The sequence below is a fragment of the Hemiscyllium ocellatum genome, chromosome 16, assembly GCF_020745735.1.
Source record: "Hemiscyllium ocellatum isolate sHemOce1 chromosome 16, sHemOce1.pat.X.cur, whole genome shotgun sequence".
NCBI lineage: Eukaryota > Metazoa > Chordata > Chondrichthyes > Orectolobiformes > Hemiscylliidae > Hemiscyllium > Hemiscyllium ocellatum.
The window spans coordinates 79,307,017-79,326,591 of NC_083416.1; positions in this window are offsets into that span (position 1 = coordinate 79,307,017).

Genomic DNA, 19,575 nt, shown 5'->3' on the forward strand with positions numbered 1-19,575 from the left:
TGCTTTGGGGGAATAAGACTGGGAAAAATTGAATAGTTAAGAGGTGAACTGCCAAGCTTAACATGAAAACAAACTGCTTGAAAAATAGCTCTCTTAAAAAGGTACCTTTTCGATCAGTAATCTGTGATGCAGAAATTCCTATGAAAAACAAAAGAAGACACAGGAAGATCTGACTACAAGAACTGTCTGGTTTTGAGATAAGACATATGGTTTTTTAAATCTTAATTGGGAGTTTTATTAGACTAGTATTTTAGAAGGGAAAGTAAAAGATAGATTAGAGGAAGAAATGGTAAATAGCTGTTAGGTAATTATTCTCTGTTACAATTTAAAAAAAAATTGTTTATTTTTGTCTTAAATAGTTCTTGACCACTTGAGTTTTACAGATTACTGCATAGGATAACTCTTTACTGTGTTGCTGGTTTTGAATTAAGCAGGAGGGTTCACCCTGTGACTTAACAAGACACATTTAAAAAGATCAGCAAAAGAAGCAGAGGCTAGTCAATGAAAACAAACCATGCAGCCAATTGTTATTATTATGGGAAAGAGCATGGGAAGGGGACACAATAGTATGTTTGAAATGGGAATTAGATAAATACATGAAGGACAATAAAAGCCATTGTAACATTATAGCAGGGAGAAGAAATAATTGGATGGCCCTTTCAAAGAGCTGACACAGATGATGTTGCAAGTGTCAACCCCAGTTCAATAAAAAGCAGAAGTCTACCACCCTGAAATGGGCATCAAATCCTGGGTCAGCTAATGATAGTGTTTCTAATCTATTAGATATTAATTTTTGGATAACAGACTTTCATAAGCAAACTGCTTTTCAGTTTAGATTTGCCCTTGTAATGAAATAAGAGACACAACAAAATTTTATCTTTTTATTTACTCATGGGATGTGGGCATCACTGTCTGGCTCAGCATTTACTGTCCATCCCTAGTTGCCCCTTGAGAAGGGGGTGGTGAGCTGCCTTCTTGAACTGCTGCAGTCCATGAACTTTAGGAGACTCACAATGCCATAATGGAGGCACTTGCAGGATTTTGTACCAGTGACACTGAATGAGGGGAACCTGCAGGTGGTGGTGTTCCCTTGTATCTGAATGGATATTAATTGAATTAGGTTTATTGCCACATGCACTCAATGAGTACAAAGAAAAGTTTACAGGTTGCCACTTACGGCACCATCATGGGTACAACAGTACCTAGGGTCAGGACCTTGGCAAAAAGCTGAAAAATAAAGAAAACAAGATTAACAAGATAAACATTACAATCCTTCTTATTAGAAAGTAGAGAAGCAAAGCAACACAGTTAACACCACGGTCCATAAGGGGCTGACCATGCTGAAATCGCACATATCACAATAGCTTGACCCCTCCCCATCCCAGGGCTTGACCTCCCCACACACCCCAGGCTGCCTTCTCTCACCAACTCGTACTCTCTTTCTGCTACTGGCACCACCAAGAGAATGTTGTTCTTGCTCCTACTGCTGCCTCAGGCTGCCTGCTCCCACTCTCGCTCTCACCACCGATTGCCCTGGGCTACTTGATCCTGCCCTCACCACTGATCACCCTGGGCTACCTGATCCTGCCCTCACCACTGATCACCTTGGGCTACCTGCTCCCGCTCTCGCTCTCACCACTGATCACCCTGGGCTACTTGATCATGCTCTCACCACTTATCACCCTGGGCTACTTGATCCTGCCCTCACCACTGATCACCCTGGGCTACCTGATCCTGCCCTCACCACTAATCACCCTGAGCTACCTGATCATGCTCTCACCACTGATTGCTGGGGCTACCTGATCCAACTTTCCATAAGACCATAAGCCATAGGAATGAAAGCAAGGCCATTCGGTCCATCGAGTCCACTCTGACATTTAATCATGGGTGATGGGGGTTTCAATTCCACTTACCTGCACAATCCCATAGCCCTTAATTCCTTGCGAGCTCAAGAACATATCAATCTCTGCCTTGAAGACCTCCAATGTTCCACCTCCACTGCACTCTGTGACAATGAATTCCATAGGTGCACCACTGTCTGACTGAAGCAAGGTCTCCTCATTTCCGTTCAAAATTGGTCCTTCTAATTTTAAGGCTGTGCCCACGTGTCCTACTACCCCGTCTGATGGAAACAAATTCCCAGTGTCCATCCTTTCTAAGCCATGCATTATCTTGTAAGTTTCTATTAAATCTCCCCTCAACCTTCTAAACACTAATGAATACAATCCCAGGATTCTCAGCCATTCATCGTATGGTCTACCATTTCAGGGATCATCTGTGTGAATCTTGGTTGGACACGTTCCAGTGCCAGTATATCATTCCTGAGTTGTGGGGCCCAAAATTGGTCGCAATATTCTAAATAGAATAGAGCTTTATAAAGTCTTAGAAGCACATCACTGCTTTTATATTCCAACCCTCTTGAGATAAATGTCAATATTACATTTGATTTCTTAATCACGGACTCAACCTGCAAATCAATCTTGAGAGAATCCTTGACTAGCACTCCCAGATCCCTTTGTACTTTGGCTTTATGAATTTTCTCACTGCTTAAAAAATAGTCCATGCCTGTATTCTTTTTTCCAAAGTGCAAGACCTCGTACTTGCTCATGTTGAATTTCATCAGTCACTCCCTGAACCACCCTCCTAAACTGTCTCAATCCTTTTGTAGCCTCCCCACTCCTCAGTACTACCTGCCTGTCTGCCTAACTTCATATCATTGGCGAACTTCACCAAAATGCCACCAATCCCTTCATCCAGATCATTAATATATAAAGCAAACAGCTGCAGTCCCAACACTGAACTCTGTGGGACCTCACTTGTCATCAGCTGCCGTTCCAAAAGAGAACCTTTTATCCCAACTCTCTGCCTTCTGTCAGACAGCAAATCCCCAATTCATGCCAGTAGCTCACTTTGAACACCATGAGCCCTCACCTTACTTAGCAGTCTCCAGTGAGGCACTTTACCAAAGGTCTTTTGGAAGTCTAGGTAGATAACATCCATTGAGTTTCCCTGGTCTGACCTACTTGTTACCTCTTCAAAGAATGCTAACATGTTTATCAGGTACGACCTCCCCATACTAAATCCATGCTGACTTGGTTTTAATCTGACCCTGCACTTCCACGAATTTCAAAATTTCATCCTTAATGATGGATTCTGGAATTTTACCTACAACCGAGGTTAGGCTAATTGACTTATAATTTTCCATCTTGCCACCAATCGCCCTGGGCTACCTGATCTCACCACTGATGACCCTGGGGTACCTGCTCTTAATCTTGCTCTCATCACTGATCGCCCTGGGCTACCTGATCCTGCTCTCATTCTCAACACCGATCACCCTGGGCTACCTGATCCCACTCTCACCACCGATGGCCCTGGGTTACCTGATCCTGCTCTCGTTATCAACACCGATCACCCTGGGCTACCTGATCCCACTCTCACCACCGATGGCCCTGGGTTACCTGCTCCCACTCTCACTCTCATCACCAATGGCCCTGCGCTACCTGCTCTCACTTTCACCAGTGATCACCTTGGGATGACTGCCATTGATAGCAAGGACGTGTCTTGCTGCCATATTGGGGTCCAACTTCTCACGCTGGTTCGATGTCCCTTGCAATAACCCACAGTTTACATAAGGAAAGTAGTTTACACTAAGGAAAAAATAGTGAAAGAATTAAAAAAAAGGAAAAAAAGAAGTAAAAGTGGATGGAGCTGACAACCCTGAGCAGGAGCCCATACCGCATGTTACTCCTTCCCTGCCATCCTGTCTATAATGTTTCTGTTGCCCTTATCCTTCTAGATGAAAGTGCTTGTGGGTTTGGAAGGTGCTGTCTAAGGATCTTTGGTGAATTTTCGCAGTGCAACTTATGGATATTACACACTGTTGCTACTGAGCGTCAGTGATTGAGGGAGTGGGTATGATGCCAATTACATGGGCAGCTTCGTCCTGGATTGTGTCAATATTCCTCAATTATAAGACCATAAGACATAGGAGCATGCACGGGCCATTCAGTCTATTGAGTCTGCTCCATCATTCAATGAGATCATGGTTGATCTGATAATCTTCAACCTCATTTTCCTGCCTTACTCTTAAACCCTCAATGGTTTACTCCTTACTCTTTAAAACTCAGTCTTTCTTGGTCTTGGTTATACTTAATGACTCAACCTCAATGGCCCTCCATGGTAAAGAATTCCACAGATTCTCAACCTTCTGAGAGAAGAAATTCCTTCTCGTCTCTGTCTTAATTATGTCTATAACCCAAGGTATTATGTCCTTGTCTACATGTATTGCTTGCTAGAAAAACTAGACAAATGGATCTGAAGACCTTATGAATACCAAACCTTGAAACCAACTTATCATTGTCATATCACAGTCCAAACTTTCTTCACTGCACCTTCTGATATAATCCGATTAGTTCATTCACCTCCTCCATCCTCATTATCCAAGGCCCCAAAACACACCTTTCAGGTGAAGTAGTACTTCTTTCAATGTAGACTACTGTATTCCCTGCCACAATGCGGTCTATTCCACATTGCAGACAGGGTCACTGCTTTGTAGAACACATCCGCTCTGTCTGTAGGATTGACCTCAATTGACTTCCAGTTGTTTGCCATTTCAATAAAGCATCTTGCTCTCATGCTCACATTTCGGTGCTGGGCCTGCTACTATGCTCCAATGAAACACAACACAAGTTCAAGGAATAACACCTCATTTTCCACTAAGGCACTTTACAGCCATAAGACCTCAACATTGAACTCCACAACTTCAGAGTTTCACTGAACGATGCCTATCCTCTATTTTTATAACACGCTTTTCCAACCATGAGCCTCCTAACACTGCTCCCCAACCCAGAACTCCCCCCAAGGTTGTGTCTTGTTTACTTTGCTCCTAGCAAAGAGCACACATTTTCTTCTTTCACACCTAAACTTAGAGCCATTTTGCACCTCAATTTCACTTTCAGTACAATGACCGATCATTTTGTCTTTTGCACTGGGCCTCCACACCATTTGATTTAACCGCTCCTTCTTTACCTCTGTCAAAAGTATAAAATGGACCATCTTCAAATCTTTTCTGTTCTGAATCACACTGGACTTGAAATGTCAACTCTGTTTCTTTCCTCACAGATGTTGCCAGAGCTGTTGAGTTTCTACAGCATTTTCTGAGTTTCTTTCAGATTTTCAGCATCCACAGAATTTTGCTTTCATTGTCATAGTCTTTCTGCGTTTTTACGAGGGATCCTGGTGTTTGTGCAATTGTATTACTCACACTTACTGATTGACATTTCTTTAATTGCACTTTTCCTGCAACTGCCGGTTTAGCCTTATCCAACTGAAGAGATGGAGAATAGATGTTTGCAGTGGTTCCATAACTCTTAACCAGATTCCTTGGAATTGCAAAGTTACTCTGGTGGGAGAAAAGCGAAAGATAAGCTATCAGTGAGTGACCACAACTACATCACTGGAGGACTCAAGAAAGTTTGTGCCTAAAATGAAGTTTTGATGCTGGTTGACTTTAGAATAGTTTTCCAATATAAATAAACAAAACTCTGAGACATAATCTTCTTTACTGACGTCTTGCCCATCCTCCTCGGTGGGCATTTAAGATCTCATGCCAAATACAAAGAAGAATGGTGTGTTTTCATAAACCTCTCCTCATTATGTCCTGATCAATATTTGTGTCTCAAATGAACCAGCAAAGGTAATTTCTCATCTTTACCTCATTGCTACTTGGGAGACCTTGATGTGCGTGTATTGGTGGTCATAATACATTAAAAAACACAACAAAAACACTGAATTGACTGGATCGTGCCTTGGGATATTCTGAGTGTGGGAAATGAATGAGGGATAGGTGAAGAGTTCCTCTACTTTGATTTTTGGGGATAAAAAGGAATGGGTTTGCTGTGAAGATGGTTGATGAAGGATTGGACTGGACAGCAGAATCACGGTATCACAGAAGTGTCATGGTGCAGAAGGAAGCCATTCAGCTCATCATGTCTGCTTGGCTTATTAAATGAACATCATTATTTAATGCCAATCTCCTGATTTTCCCCCATTCCCTTGTGCATTACTTTTGTCAAAATATAATGCCCCTTTTGAAAACCTCAGTTGAACCTGCTTCCATCACATTTCCAAGCAGTGCAACCACTCAGTGACTGAAAAGGTTTTTCTTTACTTTGTCCTTGCTTCTTCTGCAGATCACTTGAAATCCATGCCTTCTTATTCTTGTTCCTTTTATGAGTGGGAACAGGTTCTCCTTACCTACTCCATCCAGCCAAGCTCATGATTTTGGAAACACGCTCTCAGCTCTCTTCTCTCCAAAGAGCACAGTCCATACTTCTTCAATCTATCCTCATCGCTGAAGTTTCTCATTTGCGGAACAACCCTTGCTAACTACTTCTGCATGTTCTCCAATACATTCACACCATTTGTGTAATGTGGCTGCCAGAGCTGTTCACAATACTCCAGCTGAGGTCTAACAAGTGTCTGTAAAATTTCAACATCACCTCCTTACTCAGGCACTCTATGCTCCTATTCATTAAGCAATACTGCGTGCTTAACTTACTGTACTTTCTACTTTTGTTACCACTTTCAATGATCTGTGCACACATATACCCAGATCCCTCTGCTCCTGCATCCCCTTTAGATTTGCACCCTCTATTTGGTTTTGTCTTTCAATGTTCTTCCAATCTCACACAGCGCACTGTGCTTACTGTTGACCGCTAATCCAATGGACATCTTGTCTGCATAGAATTTGAATTTGAAGGAAGGAGAATTCCCTCCTGGTATGAGTCTCTAGAAGATATTTTGACAACATTTATTGGAGGGGCAACTTTTTTACACAGAGAGTGGATCATGCATGGAATGAAATTCCAGAGGATGTGGTGGCCGTGGGTACAGTTACAATGTTTAAAAGACATTCAGATAAGTACAGGAATAAAAAAAACGGTTGTATGGATATGGGCCAAGTGCAGGCAGATTATGGTCAGCATGGACCGGTTAGACTGAAGGGTCTGTGTTGTATGACTCAATAATTCCATTTCATGTTGATTTTGTTAATACTATATTTCTGATTTATTTAACAAATCTTTTACGCAAAATCAATGAAAAGGTTGTCTGAATGTTTTGTAAGTGGACAATTAGGCCAAATTCTCACTTGTTCCAAATCTGCTGCTTAAATCTTCAGATCAATGATAGAAGTTGTGTAGCTCTGGCAGTCATACTAGTGGGCCCATGACAACTTCGTTACACATTACAGTGCATACACCTCCCAAAGTTGCTGGGCATCGCCAATATCCAATATCAGTGAATGCACCACAAAATCATAGACACATTGAGAAAAAGAGCAGGAGTAGGTTCTTTGGCCTTTTGCTCTCCACTCCTACTTAATGAGGCCGATCATCCAACACAGTCCCCTGTTCCTGCTTTCTCCCCATATCCTTTGATCCTTTTAGCCCGAAGAGCTATATCTAACTCCTTCTTGAAAGCATTCAATGTTCTGGCCTCAGCTACTTTCTGTGGTGGAGAATTGGAAAAGCGTAGCAGGTCAGGCAGCATCCATGGAAAAGGAGATTTAATGTTTCGGGCATCAGCCCTTCTTCAGGACGGGCTTATGCCTGAAACGTCGAATCTCCTGTTCCTTGGATGCTGCCTGACCTGCTATGCTTTTCCAGCAACACATTTTCAGCTCTGATCTCCAGCATCTGCAGACCTCACTTTCTCCTGTGGTAGAGAATTGTCCACCCTGCATTCTGAGACTGTGACCTCTGCTTCAGGGCTCCCTGGTCATCGGGACTATTCTTCCTTTGCTAACCCTGTCCAATCCAGTTAATTTTTATAGGTTTCTATGAGATAACCCTTCAGCCTTCTCAACACCCAGTGAATAGAGTCCTAACCAACTGAATCTCTCTTTATGCATCAGTCCTTTGATTCAGGATTCAGCTTTGTAAATCTTTGTTGCACTCCCTCCATAGCCAGATCATCATTCCTCAGAAAAGGAGACCAAAATTGTACACATCTATCCAGCAGTTTTTTTATATTCCTGCAAACATTAAGGTGTTAGTCTGTTTTAGTGATGTTGCTGAATAGATATATATATTGTCCAGGCCATCAGGTATAGCTTCCTTGTTTTAGTTCAAAGCAACAGAATGGAATTTTGTGACTCCACTAGAGGGGGGAGAAGAGGTCTGGATTTCATGACTCTTAATATTCCGTAAAGACAGCATCTCTGACAATGCAGCACGTACTCAGTGCTACACTAGAATTTTATGTTCAAGTCTCTGAAATGAGGTTGTAAATACATTATTCCATTTTATTGAGCTGCATCAGTGTACGAAGCACACATCTATCAAAACAAAATGGAGGAGCTTTTGGGCAGGTCATTACAGTAGGTTTAATTAAAGAAAGGCACCTGGACCAGTTGTGTCGAATATTGTATTTCTGCTCTGTAAATTTCTGTGTGATTCTGTGTGGTATTTAGAATCATGTTAAAGCAGCTCAGTAAACATACCAAATTTCATCTCAAAAATTTCATTATACATAAAATTTTGTGAAACACATTTTCAAATGTCAGAACAATCAATAAAGCTAATGCAATGTACATAATTCCTGAGGGATACCTGTCTATCCACAATCCAAGCATAGCCATCTGCTGTCATGAAGTTGGCACAGCAAACATGTAAACAGGAGATATTTATATTCTCTGCCATCATTTAGTCTATGACAGACTGTGCTAAACAATTGAACGATTTTCATACCCAGCAGTGCATTGAGTCTCTGACTTACTGTTCTATCAATGCTTGCAGTTTGAGAAACCAAGATTAACGTCCAAAACATATACAAACTCGCACCAGCTGCTGTAGTATTGATAACAAAAAACTTGCATTTATATAGCGCTTTTAACATATTAAAATGTTCCGATACAGTCCCTACCCCATCTGTTGCTGAAACCCTCATCCAGACTCCACTACTTCAATGCTCCTCTGGCTGCCCTCCCATCTTCCAATCTCCATCAGCTTGAGTTCATCTAATACTCCCATACCTGTTTCCTATTCCACACTGAGAGCTGTTTCATCAAACTGATGATAAACGGAGAAGGGTGAAGCACAGTTATGTATGATAAAGAAATTGAAGCAATGAGTACTTGTTTGTAGAACTCAAAATTTACAGTTCAAATGTTTGAACCTATTCTTTTTTGACTCACTGTCACAGTTTATCTTGAGGTTATACTCCAGTTGTTACCTTTTCTAAGATTGCTATAACTTTATATAACTTGGCAAGATTCCATTAATGCCTTTTCAAGGCTCCATAGACTAATTTTCACTGAAAATCCAAAAAAAGCTGGTCTCTCTAGCACTTGGTTCCTAAGACTTTTGAATGGATCCTTTGGTGCCATGGAAATACTCCACTATAGGTGAACTCCAGCAGGGCATCAAACATTTCATATTATTCAGAATGGGACAGTGGGCTTCTGGGTTAGATATTAATCTATGGTTGTTGTGGAATGTCAAAGGCAACAGTGCCAAACTGAATCCAGTGCAGATTGTAATGCTCCAACTCTAAATTCAGAATAATTCATGAGTATCAAAGTTTTTGGCTCCATTTAGATCATACAGATTGAGACATATCCGCCCCTTCTTATAAAAAATAGAGCAGAACAGATGGACAAATGTGCCTTTGTGCTTGTGTGGTCATTGCCCAACATCTCTGCTCCATCACTCACACTGCCTGCTGCCTGCGGCTAGACTCTGTATTTTTATGTATCTTGTTAGTCAGATCCCCAGTGATCTCGCAGTTATAAACATTTAAATCTGTGCTCAAGTGGTGCCTGGTCTTGACAGCTTGAACTTTGTATTTTGGGTTTGCAATGACTAAATTTTGCATGCTTCAAATGCGTGATGTTATCGGAGGACCTGACTCCAATACAAGCACCACTTCTTTTGAGTGCCTGAAAGTTCAGTCTGTGCATTACCAAAAGATATTTTAATTATTGCCAACAGCAATTAACATGATTTTGAATTCAAAATTGCAGCTGAAGGATGTTTATACAGAGAATATTTGTCCTTCAAACAACATCACAAAAAGCCCAGATTTTCTGATCATTTGTCTTTGCTCCTTGAAAGAAGAATGATTGTTTTATAATTATTTTTTCGTGGAATGCAGCCACCGCTGTCTAGGCCCAACATTCATTGTCCATTCCTCTGGAGAAGGTGGTTCTTGAAGCCTTCTTGAACTGTTGCAGCTCTCAGTTTGTAAGTGCACTCACATTGCTGTAAGGGAAGGAGTTCCTGGATTTTGGTTGAGCTACAATAAAGGAACAATGACAGATTCTGAATCATGCTGGTCCATGATGTGGAAGGGTACATGCATGTAGTGGTGTTTCCATGTATCTGCTGCCCTTGTCCCCCTCTGGATAGAGGCTTTGGGTTTGGAAGATGCTGCTGGAAGAACCTTGGTGAATCATTACAGTGCCTCCTGCAGCCTCACTATTTGTGCATGCCCAGGTGAGTCAGTTATAGACAATAGACAATAGGTGCAGGAGTAGGCCATTCAGCCCTTCGAGCCTGCACCGCCATTCAATATGATCATGGCTGATCATTCCTAATCAGTATCCACTTCCTGCCTTATCTCCATAACCTTTGATTCCACTATCTTTGAGAGCTCTATCCAACTCTTTCTTAAACAGTTGATCTGTTCTGGTCTTCGGGTGGAGACTGAGGAAAAGGAACTTATTGAGTCAGGTTTCTGCTTTCCCTCTTTGCAGTTCACTGCAGGAGGGTTTATACAGTCTGCACTGTGTTGTGTTTTTTTTTTGGGTGAGGTACTGCCACATGGCATAGTTTGTAACAATTAATTCCAGATGTTGAACTTAATTTGTCTCTTTCTCAATGAGGACTTCACTACATCCTTAAAATGTCTTCCCTGCCCTCTTTGTGACCAAGTGTCAATCTTAAATTGTGTAAAACAAAAGTCTGATTCTATGACACGTAGAGGGCAGTGCCCAGACCAGCAGAGTGATTCTCCATTATCAGTTTTTAAAACATTCATGGGTACGATGTGGGCATCGCTGGCTGGCTAACATTTATTGTTCTTCCCTAGTTGTCCTTGAGAAGGTGGCAGTGAGCTTACCTCTTGAACCACTGCAGTCCACGTGCTCTAGGTAGGCCCACAATGACGTTAGGGAGGGATATTGACCCTGTGACAGTGAAGCCATGGCGATATAATTCCAAGTTAGAGTGATGAATGACTTGGAAGGGAACGTATAGATGGTGGTGTTCTCATGTATCTCTGCTCTTGTTCTACTAGATGGAAGTAGTCACGTGTTTGAAAGATATAGTCTAGGGATCTTTGGTGCATTTCTGCAGTGCACCTTGTAATTTACCCTGCTGCTATTGAGTGCTGATGGTGGAGGGAGTAGATGCTAAGTGATGTAGTGCCAATCAAGCAGGCTGCTTTGTCCTGCATGGTGTCAAGTTTCTTGAACGTTGTTGGAGCTGCACCCATCCAGGCAAGTGGGGAGTATTCAATCAGATTTCTGATTTGTGCCTTCTTGATGATGGACAGGCTTTGTGGAGTCAGTTACTCACTGCAGTATTCCTCACCTCTGATCTGGTCTTGTAGCCACAGTATTTATACAGTGAGTCCAGTTGAATTTCTGGTCAATGGGAACTCCAACTATGTTGAGAGTGTGAGGAATTCAGTGATTGTACCACTACTGAATGTCTAGGGCTCATGTTAGATTTTCTCTTATTGGTCATTGTTTGACTTTTATGTGACGTGAATGTTACTATGTATCTTATTTGATTGTGAAGTTGGAGAAATTCAGGACTCCAGAATTTATTTGCTTTTTGACTTTGAGTGTCCTGATCATGATCACATTTTTACTAATGAGACCTTGCTGTGAGCAAATGGTTATGACTGTGTATTTCAACTGTACCTACACTACAGAAAGGGTCAGTTAGCTGAGTTGGCTAGCCAGCTGGTTTACCATACAGAATAATATTGCCATCATGTCAATTCCCTCAGTGGCTGAGGTTATCATTGAAGGACTCTCCTTCTCAATCTTAACCCTCAAGTTAATCGCTATCAGCAATCAGCGCTTGCTAATAAGAGAGCAATTCTGTGGTCTGGAAGAATTATGGCGTCTACACTTCAAATACATTCCATTGGCTTTTGGGACATTTTGCAAAATGTTGTTGTAACATAAGCATTTTCTTTTTTTGTCCCATAACAAAATCATTCCTGATGAAGGGCTTTTGTCCGAAACGTTGATTTTGCTGCATTTTGGATGCTGCCTGAACTGCTGTGCTCTTCCTGCACCACTAATCCAGAAAGCTCCTTTTAAGACAAACATCATTGTTTTACATCAACATATTTTCTTATCTGAGTTTCCAATTCCAGATTGCAAGCATCACATGATGGCACTGCATTAGTTTCCTTGGATTTATGTGAAATTAATAGGTTACAATCAAGCTTTGCATCATTGCACTTGACAATGATAATGAAATTATTTTAATGACTTTAGGGTTCTGCTCAGAGAGCACTAATTTTGTTTTTGATTGCCAGATTTGTGCTAAAATCCTAACACTTTTCTAATTTAATGTGAAATACTCATATGGAACAGAGATGAGAATTGGACAGGGTGTTTGTGTTGCACCTTCCATTTGCCATGTCCTTCCTGGTGACAGTGTGTGACTGCAGACCGCATTCATTGTTTCTTTGGCTTTGTAACACACTACCCAGTTCTGTGTTTTTTTCCCCCCTTTCTCTTCATCTAGCGAAGGAGAGAGAACATCATTAAGCATTAAGGGGTACTCCACCTTGTGAAACTGAAGTAACAGTTCTTTCATTTTTCAATCCCCCTGTGTGCCTTGTGATTGTAATTTCCCTGCAATTTTATGTAAATTTGAAAAAATGTAAACACAAGCTGTCCTTTCAGTCTGATTTAGCAAAGTGTGTTTGTCAGGTTCCTTCCTCTTTGTGTCGACAATCATGCAAGAGAAACTGACTTGCATTCATTTAGTATCACGTCTCATTGAAACATCTCAATAAATTTGTGGTGACTGACCTCACGTGGATGTGCACATCAGCAAGTTTCACCAGGGACCTCCAGAATAAATTGCTGTCCAGGCTGATGAATACCCATTTATTGAATTTCTTCAAACCCAAGCTTGCTCTCTTTTTGTCTGGGGCAGCAATTCTGTGTGTGTAAAGTGATGGGTACTGTCAGTTTTCAGGATCAGGTTTGGTTTTACAGACCAGTAAAGGAAGTTCTAAGAGAAGATTTTTCCTAATCTTATCTCCTCTTAATTGACCTGGGTTTTTAATCTTTTTTCAAAGCCTCAAACGTAGCCTTTGGATTGGGTAAGGAGTATATATATATATATATATATATATTTCTGCACATCAATGTAAATACATTTGCATATGTCTGCATATGCATAATTGTATATAAATTGAAGTGTCAGTCTGTGACTAAACATAAAACTGAAGGCATTCTGTGTGTGACATTCAATGTATTGTTGGGAATATATATATTTATAGATTTTGACAATTGGAAAATGGAAGGTTTCAACAATTCCTGGTTGCAAAGGATTTACTGTGTGACATTTTGGAATGCATATGTCAAAAGCAACATTCCCTCTAATTCTTAAAGAAAACCATCTGAAGAGACATCTCAGTGAAGCATTTTCTGGGAATCAGAGAAGGTTCCAGGAATTAATATCTCCGATCACTTTCTAAACTCTGCAAGTCTATCTAATACTTCAGTTATGAGATTAATGTCTAATTGACCTATTCACCAAAGTGAGAGCCTTGCAACTAACATGAATTACTCTGTGCAGTGGATAGCAAAGTGATCCCATTGAGTAGAACAGAACAGTAGAGCACAGGAACAGGCTGCGCAGGCCATGATGACATTCCATTCTAATTTTTATCTGCTTGCACATGGTCTGTATCCCTATTCCCTGTTTGTTCATGTGTCTATTGAAATGCCTGCTGAATGTGCTTATGGTAAAAAAAATCCTTGGCAAGAAACTAAAGGAACTCTGAGAGAGGAACCTTTCCCTATGCTTTTAGTTTGGATGGTTGATCAACAGCTCTCACTGTGTCTGTGTAAGAATGTGTGTATGTTTAGGATTAATGAGATATAGTTTAACTCATCCAGTGGCTTAGTTGACAACCTGTCTGACCACATGTTATATACATACATTTGTTTCTATTAAACAAGTTATTTTTAAGTTTCCTGAAAAAAAAACTTGGTGGAAGTCTATTTTGTTTTAAAGAGATAAAGAGAAACAAATTGACCATTTTTGGCAATTAATCAAGACATTTACATTTCCAGAAAGGCTCGTGAAGTGGTGGAGCTTGATCTACAATACATATCTCCCGTCAGAGTTGTAACAATATGTATTTCTTTATGGGTGTCCTTGTAAATGTATATTAAATGAGAACAGGTCCAGCCTTGGGTACAATGTTGTCCACAACTGAAAGGTCTGCCAAACCGCATTGACGAGTCTCAAACTCTGTGATCTGCCATACTCTACTAATGAGTGGTTCCAGCCTGTGATCTTGCCTACTCTGAACCTGTACTTTCAAGCATAACTGGAGCAGAGAGGATTACATCAAAGTCAACTGTTTGTTGGACATTGAGAAAACCACGGGCAAACCTATTGAGTTAGAGAGCACCACACTCTACATTCCAAATTATGGCTGAGTAGGATGCCTCATCAGAGTATGTCCACTCCATCCATTTATTTTACTTTTTATCTCTCCTGTTTTTTTCCCCTCTTCTGTCTTCTCAGCAACATCCATGTCAGCGTGGAATCGGACTCTCAGCGTGGACTTAAACTTGCAACCGCAGCGCGGGTCCAATGAGGCATCCTCTTGGCCCACTGTAATGGTCTACTGGTCCAGCATAGTGGCCTCTAGGTTGCCTGTGGTGGACGTTCAGCCTGGCATGGTCTCGGCATGTGCACTTTGACCTCAAGATGAATCCAGAGCAGTCTCCCAGCCTTAAGGTGAAGCCTGGTATGATCTGGGGCAGACTGGAGTACTGGGTTGGAAAGTCTGTTGCTCTGAACTTCGTATTTCTCTATTTCCTAATTTATTCCTATGATCTGCAATGTTGGAATTTTTATTTCTTTATTTTTCTCACATTTTTCATAAGAACTTGTATTGAAGAATCTGTACCTAGGTATCTTGTATCTAAGATGGCGCCATAAGTGGCGACTGGTAGACTTTTCACTGTACTCGTTTGACTAACTGTGACAATAAAGCTAATTCAATTCAACGTCTTTTTAGACAGATGTTCGGCATCTTGCATTCAATTCTATTAATCCCAGCTAAACCTGCCTTAACATCCATGGCCACTAGATGTCCCTGTGCTACAGTACTGTGATCTCTTCATTTTCAGTTTGGTGTTTTGCAGTCATTAAATATTTAATTTATCAGGCAGTTTTTTTTCATTGTGTTCACTTTTTAAAAATATAATCTATTTCTTGTGGTTGACAAAAACTCATTGATGTTTTGCAAGTGTTTTCTACACATTGTCATTCAGAGCAGTGTTGTTTAATCTTCCTGTACACTTACAGCGTATCTTCCATCAGTGCTTTTAACAAAAGGCATATTTTGTTAATGGGCAAATTGTTACAATGAACCCTGCACTTAATAAAATCAATTTTGGTCCAAATTAGGATAGGTAATGACTTTAACTGTGCTTCATGTGGATTTGTGAACACTCACCTAGTTTGAATGTTAACTACCTTCATTAGGTATTTATTACATTGAAAGTTCAGTCTGTGACTCAGTGGGTAGCATTCCCACCTCTAAATTTCGAAGGTTAATAGGTTTGAGATACATGCCAGAGGCGAGAGTACAGGATTCAGGTGAATACTTCAGTGTAGTACTGAAGGAATCCTCAGCTGAGGTGGGTGGCATGGTGGCACAGTGGCTAGCACTGCTGCCTCACAGCGCCAGGGACCTGGGTTCAATTCCCGCCTCAGGCGACTGACTGTGTGGAGTTTGCACATTCTCCCCGTGTCTGTGTGGGTCCCCTCCGGGTGCTCCGGTTTCCTCCCACAGTCCAAAGATGTGCGGGTCAGGTGAATTGGCCATGCTAAATTGCCTGTAGTGTTAGGTAAGGGGTAAATGTAGGGGTATGGGTGGGTTGCGCTTCGGTGGGTCAGTGTGGACTTGTTGGGCCGAAGGGCCTGTTTCCACACTGTAAGTAATCTAAATCACTGGCTGCTCTTTCAGGAGAAAGTTGAAGATACAATACAATACAGCACAGGAACAGGCCCTTCGGCCCACCTTGGTTGTGTTGCTTCCTTATTCCTTATTCCTTATTTAGATCCAGTACTTATTGCTATATGTAGGTTCTGTTTGCCTCCTGATAATGTCTATTAATTTACACCTTAAATGTTGTTAATGTGCCTACTTACACCACCTCCACTGGCAGTGTGTTGCACGCACCACAATCCTCTGAGTGAAAGATTTTCCCTGCACTTCTCCCCTAAATGATTACCCCTCTCACCTTAAAGATTTGCCTTGCTGTGGTTGACTTTTCTATCTTGGGAAAAAGCCTCTGACTATCCACCCTATCAATACCTCTGTCAGGGCACTCCCTCAGCCTTTGTCTTTCCAGTGAAAATCATCACAGTTTGCCCAACCTCTCCTCATAATTAAACCTTCCAGACCAGGGAGCATCCTGGTAAACCTTCTTTGCACCCTCTCCTTTGGTGTCCTTTTGGTAGTGTGGAACCGGACTGCATACAATATTCCAAATGTGGCCTAAGTAAGGCTTTGTACAGCTATAACATAACAGCTGTATAGTAAATTTGTGGACGGCAGTAAGATTGGTGCAATTATGGGTAGTGCTGAAGGATGTTGTAGGTTACAGAGAGACATAGATAAGCTGCAGAGCTGGGCTGAGAGGTGGCAAACGGAGTTTAATGCAAAAAAGTTTGAGGTGATTCATTTTGAAAGAAGTAACAGGAATGCAGAGTACTGGACGAATGGTAAGATTCTTGGTAGTGTCGATGAGCAGAGAGCTCTTAGTGTCCATGTACATGGATCCCTCAAAGTAGCTACCCAGGTTGACAGGGCTGTCAAGAAGGCATACGGTGTGTTAGCTGTTATTAGTAGAGGGATCGAGTTTCGGAACCATGACGTCATGCTGCAGCTGTACAAAACTGGTGTGGCGGCACTTGGAGTATTGGATGCTGTTCTGGTCACCACATTATAGGAAGGATGTGAAAGCTTTGGAAAGGGTTCAGAGGAGATTTACTAGGATGCTGCCTGGTATGGAGGGAAGGTCTTATGAGGAAAGGTTGAGGGACTTGAGGCTGTTTTCGTTAGAGAGAAGAAGGTTGAGAAGCGACTTTATTGAGACCTATAAGATAATTAGAGGGTTAGATTGGGTGGATAGTGAAAGCCTTTCTCCTTGGGATAGTGATGGCTAGCATAAGGGGGCATAGCTTTAAATTGAGGGATGATAGATATAGGACAGATGTAAGAGGTAGTTTCTTTAATCAGAGAGTAGTAGGGGAATGGAACACACTGCCTGCAACGGTTGCAGACTCGTCAACTTTATGGGCATTAAGTGGTCATTGGATAGACATATGGATGAAAATGGAATAGTGTAGGTTAGATGGGCTTCAGATTGGTTTCACAGGGTAGCCAACATCGAGATCTGAAGGACCTGTACTGTGTTGGAATGTTCTATGTTCTCTGTTCTATAACCTAACCAACTTATCCTGACCGTCTTGATCATCTTAGCCACACGTGTTGACACTTTCAGGGATCTGTATGCCCAGATCCCTCTGTATCTCAATGCTCCTAAGGGTTCTGCCAATTATTGTACTGTATGTACTCGAGTAAAAGCCAATCTTATATAAAATTCAAACCCATTTTTTGCTAAAAAAACCCTGAAATGTTCCATGTATCTCGTGTAAAAGTTGACACTAGTTTTTCAGTTAACAGATCAACATTTGTGAGCTAAGGTATTATCCAGCACATATATGTTATGAGGAGAAACTAATTTTTTTTCTTGCTATTATGTGTTGTGATGTACAATTCACACCAATTTGCCATGAAAGATGCGTCAGGTTAGAGTCAGGTAACAACTTCCCCTTTGTGGATAGCTCAGATGAACTCAGTTCCCATCTAGAACTTGTGGAGTAGTCACAGTATGGTAATTTGTTGTGCTTTTTTCTTTATTTGTTTGAAGATCAATTGGGCTTCTGCTTATGATATCGTATTTTGGACTGTAGCATAAATTTCAGCCCCTCAAAAGTAGTATCCATGTAATAGTCGACCCTATAATTTTAACCTTTAAAAATAGTCTAAAAGATTAAACTTTTCCACAAGTATATACGATAATTTGCACTTGAATTTGATCTTCTAAAATGCATAGTGTGGCATGCAAAAAAAAGGGAACTTACCTTTGTGTTCCCTTGGTCAATCCTTATACTCCATCAACATCACTAACAAATTGTTTATCTGGTCGTTATCTCATTGTTATCTCTGGGACCTTTGCTATGTTTTTCTCATTACAACTGTGATGACATTTCATTAGCTGCAAAGCTTTGGGATGCCGCGATGTCTTGAACTAACTGTATTAAGTACAAGTATGACGTTCTTTTAAATTGACGTTTGTGCTGCAGAGGGACCATTACCAGCAGGAACTCGCTCCCAATTTACTCAACTGCTGCATAAATGTAAGTTCTTTTCTTTCCTTTGTGATGTTTATGCACTTTAACAAAAAGCAGCAAGAGACTGGGGGAGCTCTAACAAATCAATGTTATTCTACTGTATTAATGAATTTCGAACCATGCTTGGGCCCTGTTTTTAACTCAGCTTTTATCTTTGTTTCGGATTGGGCTTAGCTGTCAGTTCCAAACTGGCTTATTGCAGCAGGAATAAAATCAGGCATCATATGTAAATGCAGGAACAAAAGGAATAGGATCAGGCTGAGGGTGTTATGGGTTTTTGAGTTGGCATTGCCATTCCATGAGCTGATTGTCAACCTCAACTCCACATTTTAAACAGATTCTCTAATTCTCTGATTCCCTTCCACTGGCACACAATTTCATCCCCATTTGTGGCTGTAAGTGGCCATAAGTGAAAGAGATTGGCTGCTCTCCACCAGGCATCCTGCAATATGAGGTGAGTGGATAGGAGGATTCTGGGATGTTGGAGACTCTGAGGGGTCCATTCACCCAGAAGGAAAATCCAGTAAAATAAAAACTTGGAAATACTAGGGAACAAAGAATGTACTGGAGCTCCATTTTGAAGTCTCCAAGTTGATTGTATCGGTTGGTCCCATTTGCCAGTTTTACTGGTTTTCCATCTGGGAGTTCCTCCTGAGTGTCTGCAAGGCAATTTGGAAAAAAGATTAAACATAACTTTTGTGGCATCTGCAGTTCTGATCTGATTCCTTTCTCAGAAAAGCCTGATAGTAATATTGTTGCTGTTTTGTATCCAGTACAAATCTGTGTTGAACCCTATAGATACCTCTGAGACCTAACATACATAGGATAAAAAGGGGTTCCCTTTTAAGATCATAAGACCATAAGAAACAGA